Source organism: Clarias gariepinus, chromosome 2 (assembly GCF_024256425.1).
Source record: "Clarias gariepinus isolate MV-2021 ecotype Netherlands chromosome 2, CGAR_prim_01v2, whole genome shotgun sequence".
In the NCBI taxonomy this organism is placed as follows: Eukaryota; Metazoa; Chordata; class Actinopteri; order Siluriformes; family Clariidae; genus Clarias; species Clarias gariepinus.
Window position 1 is genome coordinate 38,626,194 of NC_071101.1, and position 7,203 is coordinate 38,633,396.

The following is a 7,203-nucleotide window of genomic DNA, read 5'->3' on the forward strand; positions in this document are numbered from 1 at the left end:
CTTTCTCTTAATCATGGAAAGGTTCCATGCAATCAGTGTCCTTGGTCTTTCCTGGCTAACCCTGCACAACCCACAAATCAACTAGGCTAGGAACATTATCACAAGAGGAAGCTCCTCATGCTTAACTTCATGCCTGCACACTGCTGTCACACCATGTCTCAACCCAGTTGTTAAGTAAACCTCCTGATCTCTCTCAAACATGTTTTTAGCTAATCTTGCGCTGTTTCTCTTCCCCCTCATTGACCATATGACTGTGCCATGAACCTGCTCCCTGGGACCAACCCTCCCAAGAGTGCATTTATTCATTCACGCCTAAAGAACAGGAGACCACAAACAGAGTTCCTTGCAGCAAGTATCATTCGTCCCTTTTAATTCCCTGCGGGGGCTGGATTATTTTTTATTAATTAAAAAAATCTGACCTCAAGACAAGATTCACATCAGCCCCAATCCTCACCATCCCGGATCCATCCTGTCAATTTGTCGTGGAGGTCAGTGCCTTTAACACTGGAGTGGGAGGGGTTATCTCCCAGATATTGCTGCTTGACAACAAGCTGCACCCCTGCACCTTCTTTTTTCACTATCTAACCCCTGCAGAGAAGAACTATGACATCGGCAATCGAGAGCTCGTAGCCATCAAACTGGCTGTGAAGGAATAACAGCAGTGGCTGGAGGGGTCTACGGTCCCATTCCTGGTTGGAACAGACCACAGGCCTGGTGGTTGCTCTTTTCCTCCAGATTTAGGGTCTACCAACCAGGGTCAAAGAACCTGGTCAAATAACAATCAATGAACCTGGATCTAGTAATGCTTCCCCAAACCACCTCTTAGTTCCTCTAGCCCTGGAATGGGGCCATGGCTCCAGACGCTCATGTCACATCGAGACCTTATGAATTCTATTTATCATTCAACAGTGCGCTTCTGGTGGCCGACGCTAAAAGAGGACATTTCAAGTTTCATGGCAGAATGCGATGTCTGCGCAAGGCGCAACCTCAGAAACCTTGCCGTTCTCCTCAGACCCTTGCCTGTTCCTTATCGTCCTTGGTTGCACTTTGTAACAGGTTTACATACATCAGCTGGTACAACGGCATCATGACCACAGTTGAAGGGCCAAACAGTTCAAGGCCAAACACGTGGTTCTGTTTCCCCAGCACCCCACTTTCCACCTTCCACCGTGTGGCGGATGAGCCTCAACGTTCACATCTCCCTCCTATGTCAAATTGCCTCCTGTCTATTAATTCTTTCCTTTTTTTTCCTTTTTTTTCCATGCCCTTCAAACGCCTCGCTCCAACAACCTGAGATTTATTCACTGCTGATTTTTTTAGGTGTTTAAGAAAGCTCAGTATGCATCTCGCTGAGAGATTATTGCATGCTCGTCTCATAATTTTTTTGCGTTTATCACAGATTGTTTTCCATGTTATCAAGTTCGCTTTTAATGGATTTCACGGACTCAACTTCACACTTATGCCTCCTCGACTATATCTCTACTTTACAATTTAGCCTTGTTAATTCACTGACTAGCGCTTTATTCATGGCATTTGTCATGCACACTCGGTCCGCGACCGGCACTAGGACCCGGAAGTAATGCGGTCGTGAACCAAGAACCATAAAAGGAGACAAGATGGCGCAGCACATCGCTCAGTCATTGAGTTCGCCCATGCCGCTTCGGATTCGTTCGCCGATTCGTGAGTACTCACTTTCTTGGGTTTGCTTTCAGATTGAGCCTGTGTTTATAGGACACGGGTTAGGTTGTGTCTTTCCCTTGCTCCCCATTTGTAAGAGTTCTTAGACTTAATCGCATGATTATCCTGCCTATTCGTGTCACTCCGCGTTTTGGTTTACCATTCATGCTAAAAAGGGCTAACCGCTAAAGCTACGTCTTCTGGTCACCTCAGGTTAGTTCACAACAGAGCTGATCAAATGCTTCTGCTTTCTCAACCACGGTTCTGTCCCACAAATGTTACTATAGTACGCTGACTGGATTCACAACAATGATCAAGCTTCCAGTTTCTCGATCACAGCACTATCTCGATAATAGTGTATAGTAGCACTATCTCGAAATAGGCTTGTTACTAGATTGACTGGATTCACAACACTGATCATACTCTTCCATTTTCTCGGCCACGGCTCTGGGTCACAAGTCGGCTTTGCTTACAGGGAAAACTACTTTGATTTCATGTTCTCACTTTCCCAGCAATGTGATCTCCACAAAAAGAGGCTAACACTCGCACCTCATCTGTCAGTCACCTGTAGCTGGACTCCTTGCGCCAAGCTCTGCCACCTGACATGTGGAGCTCAGGAGGTTTAGTCTGTTGTACCTGTTTTGTGTGGATGATCGTCAGCTCTGTCTTCGAGAAAAGGTCTCATACTTTCACTGCTATGTCTATCCATTTCCATCACCAAGCTTTGGCAAACCTAAAACAACTTTATAAGGTTAACAGGGTATTGGGGTTTATTCCTTTCAATTTATTAATTAAATATGCATTTTTTATTTTTCAGAGCAAGTTCTGCTTCAGAAGTCAATACTAATCAAGTACTCAATCCAGTGAATACTAATTCATATTTTAAACCATTTACAGACCACTACTCAGTGTTTTAGCTCAGTAATATTAGATCTGTTTTACTGTATTCTGTTTTACCTGGACCGTGTCCTGGCATCCTCCTGTAAACCACTTGTGGTTCGAGATTTCACTAAAAGTTGCCCGATGTTCATAGTCTTCCTCCAGGCACCGTTTTATCAGGTCACAACATTCTGTGTGCATAGGGAGGAGAAATTTAGGCAATTTAGGCAGTTCACAAAAAATTACCATGAATTAAACAGTGATTTATTTGCTTTTCTCACCATGAGACAGATGTTTAAATCGCCGCAGATGCCGAACAATGAACTCATTACCTCTGGTAGGAGGCGGCTCTGCACAAACCATCACATATAGGAGAGCACCCAGACTCCAGACTGTAGCAGGAACACCAAAATACTCTTTGCTGGAAATCACCTCAAAAGGAGCGTAATTTTTACTGCCTAAGTGAGAAAAGAGAGACAGGGTAAAAACTGTCACAAAAAATTCTTTACTGCATATGCTTTATTTTACTCTGAACTGACCTTTATAATGCTTGTACGCCTCGTCTGTCAGCAAGTCACCACAGTCAAAGTCGATCAACTTCACCTCCATCGTGTCGGGATTGATCAAAATGTTGGGAGGCTTAATGTCACCGTGAAAAACACCAGAATCACAGCAATGCTTAGCAGCTTGAACTACCTGCTGCATTATGGTGCAAGCATCCGCTTCCTCCAATCCTGCTCCTTTACACATAAGGTATTGCTTAAGGTCCATGCAGTTGTCGGGTCGCTCCAGCACCAAGATGAGGAAATCAGGTGACTCGAACCATTCCAGGAGCTCAACAAAATTCTCACAGTGAGGAGGCTTAGACACCATCTCCAATAACGCCACCTCTAGAGGCAGAATGCGATTCTCTCCAGGCTAAAAACACACACACACGATTGGCATGAGTTTGCATGGAGGGAATACATTTGAACTGTGGTCTAATTGAGAAGATTTGGATTATCACTGAGTCTCTGATATTTATTACGATTGAAAAGTAATGAAATGCGAATCTCAGTTGTTTGTGATCATATTAGTAGGAATGAGTAAATAAACACATCAGTTTGGTGGGGTTTGCTCTATAATGTAATCGTACTGTAATTCATACTTAATTGCTTTTATGCAGAATCTCAGAACTAAAAGGAATCGTTTACTTACAATGGTGATATTTTCTGGGCTAAAATCTTTGTGTACTTTTTTAAAGGCGACCTGTTCACATAGACACAACAAAATGAGTCAGTTCAACAAGTCATTATTACTAATTAGAATAATTACTACATTTACACAGACACTACATTTTAGGGCCCAGCAAAGCAGCATTAATGATGTTCATAATTCATATAATCATACATTAATTACAGCTGGTGAATTATAAATTAATTATTTACTTTATCTTGCCATATTTACATATGTGTACGGATTGATTTTAACTCCTAGGTTGAAACAAGTTATTATATAAATGAGATTCATTACCGTTTTCTTATCTGCCTTACGGAATCCGGCGTAGACAGTGCCACAGTTTCCTTTCCCCAGGAGCCCCCAGACGAAGTAGCGAGAATGAAATTTACCTGTTTTAAACACACACACACAAACAGACAGACTAAGTTAAGTCTATTTTCAGTTATGTGGTATAACCCAGTTGTCTGCATGAGAACTATATTCACTGCTTTATGATTTAGAAATGTTTAATACAGTTGTTGTGATGGTAACATACAGTGTTCTGAATCATCCTTAAACACATTGCTGATAAAAGCATGTCTGCCTTCCTGCCCCTGCTGAAGTGTTTTCAGCCACTTGGGTTGTGTTTTCTTCATCCTTTCAACCAGATCTTCAGAGAGCTACATGACACAAAGAGAAAGCAATCCACCTATGAAGACTTTACATTTCAAACCAAGGAAACATTTCACAACACAGGGGATCTTTTTACCTTTGTAAGTTTCTCTATCATACTGTATTCCACGCAGTAAGGGAATCTGCAGAGTGTTATAGCAATGCTCTCACAGTAATCAAGCGCCTGATCATCATGTCCATCCTTGGCTAGCTTGCTGGCTTGGGAGAACTTGAACTTCTACGACAGATAGGGACAGTCAGTCATTATCAACATAAAAGTGCCTTTTAAATTTTAATTTGACATAAAAAAGAGAAGAAAATTCATTCCAACCTGGAAGTGTTGCTGTCCCAACTTTCCGCTGTCCGAGGTCAGAGAGAGAACATATTCATAGACTTCAGTTCTCTCAAATGCCTCCTTCTTAACTGGACTCTGTTCTGTCTCACTGGTGCAGAGGAAAACATAAAAAATGAGGAAAGCGCACATGTGCACACACAAAAAGACACACACACACCCACAATACCTGTTATATCCAATAAATTCAAAGTGTGACCGTGATCCCAGCTCCATTTGTGCCACAACGTAGCAGATATGTGCTGCATACGTCCATCCTCTGGAGGCTGAAAATAACAACAATCAAATGTGCATGTGAGAATCAGCATCCACTTTTTTGGCAATACCTGCACATTCATGCAATTATGCAGCCAATCATATTTAAACAAAAAACAAAAACAGTATGAATACAGTATGGTTATTGACATGAACTAACAAAAATCTGACTAAACTAGCGTAGCTCTGTATCTACATTAGTTTCTATGTTGCCTTGACCGACTGATCAAGAGCTCTCATGAATAAAGAGTTACAGCATATTCAGTCCAGAAAACTGTTGTTACTGTGGAGCGTATCCATACCGAAATCATCTCCCATTCGAATTGCATCATGTTTCTTCTCGTCTTCTGGAGCACTGGAGCCTAAAAGCTTTACCAGAGGAATACACCAATCCTGCAGGTTTTCGACATTTTCATGCTATAGCGGAAAAGTTTCACGTTAGTGCATGTGAATCTGACCTACACAATACACAGTACAGATAGAACGTCATGCTGAAACACTCACCTTTTTACTCACAAGGCTGAAACCATTGTGGAGCAGATCAGAGATGTCAGCCATGTTTACTTGCTGTAAAAGAAAAAGATCTTCACCTGCCTGTTTCACTGTACAAACATTTATGCATTTAGGCCCTTAACCAACCTTGTCTTCTCAAAGCCAGCTATTAGCAAGCTGGCGTACCTAGTTAACTAGCATGTCAGTTTAGCTAACAGGAAAAGGTTATTAGTAAACAGATAGCACTTACTCTATTTCGTTCACAGAAGCACTCCATAATCAACCAGAAGAAATATGAATACTGTTCCTCAGCATTACACAGGGAGCGTGAACACTCTTTATATGTGACCTGGATAAACTTTAACACCTCCTCGATCTTTGTCATATCCCTGTAACAGAAGTTGGAACAGCTCACACTTACATAAACACATTAACCACCTGATAAAATGCCACAGGACACCACAGTTAAAATATTGAAGGTGTGAGTGAAGAAAGAGCATCTCACCTCATCAGAGGACCAGGAAATGGTATCTTTTTATCAGAGATGGACTGTTCATCACACTGCGGAACATCAGACTCCCCTGAAATCAAAGGGAAGTAGAACAGAGGAACATTGTTTAACATGGCTGTAAGTAACTAAAATGATAGTGAGGTGTGGAGCTCAGGAGGTTCAGGGTGTTGTACCTGTCCTGTGCGGCTGGTAGTCACCTCTATCTTCAGGAAGAGGTCTCATACTCTCATTGCTGTGTCTATTTATCAGAGTCAAGCTTTGGCAAACCTACAACAACACAGGGTTATTAGGGATAGGGGTTTCATTCCTTAAGTTTCAAATTATTATTATTATTATTATTATTATATTTTTATCAATTTTATCAATTATTTTAAAAAATGTAAAAAAAAATAAATAAAATTAAAATTGAGCAAGTCGAATCTGGGGACCACAGGGACTTTAATTACTTTTTGCTTTGCAAATAAAAGTTTTAAATAAGTATTTAAATAAGCTCTAGTACCAAAAGAAATTCAAATGTTTTGAGTGTTATAAATGAATGCTCAAAAACTTTAACCCAAAAATTAACCCAATCTGGTCAACGTAACACTGGCCAAGCAGTTGATGACAGCTGTTTTTTCTTTTGTTTAGTTTTTTCACTGAAAAGTATAAATGGTAAATAACATTAAAATATGTTTTTCTGCCTACAACTTCCTTTAAAGGTTAATGCTCACTTAAATTAATAAGCCGCAATCTTTAAAAAAAAAAAAAAAAAGAAAGAAAAAAAGAAAGAAAGAAAGAAAGAAAAAAACCCTGCACAGGCTGTATTATGCCCTATTGAATTTATAACAAGCAAATGTTACCTTTAGTAAAGTTTTCTTTATCTCATTGTACTCGGACTGAAGCATGATCAACTCACATTTTTCTCTCTCAGACTCCTAAACACGGTCATAGTACCAAAAAAAGATGTACTTTGAGTGCTACTGTAAATGTTCACATCTGCAGTATACCACTTTATAGCTACTTAAATCATAAATTAGTTTTTATTTATATATTTTTACTTACTCTTGATATTTCGTTACACTTTATCCGTGTCTCAAAGAGTTCTTCCTGCAGCTGCTGCACTGAGCCTTGTAATGTGCTCATATGAGATACCAGGTCGGAGATTTCATTCTCCAGCTGAGCTTTGGAC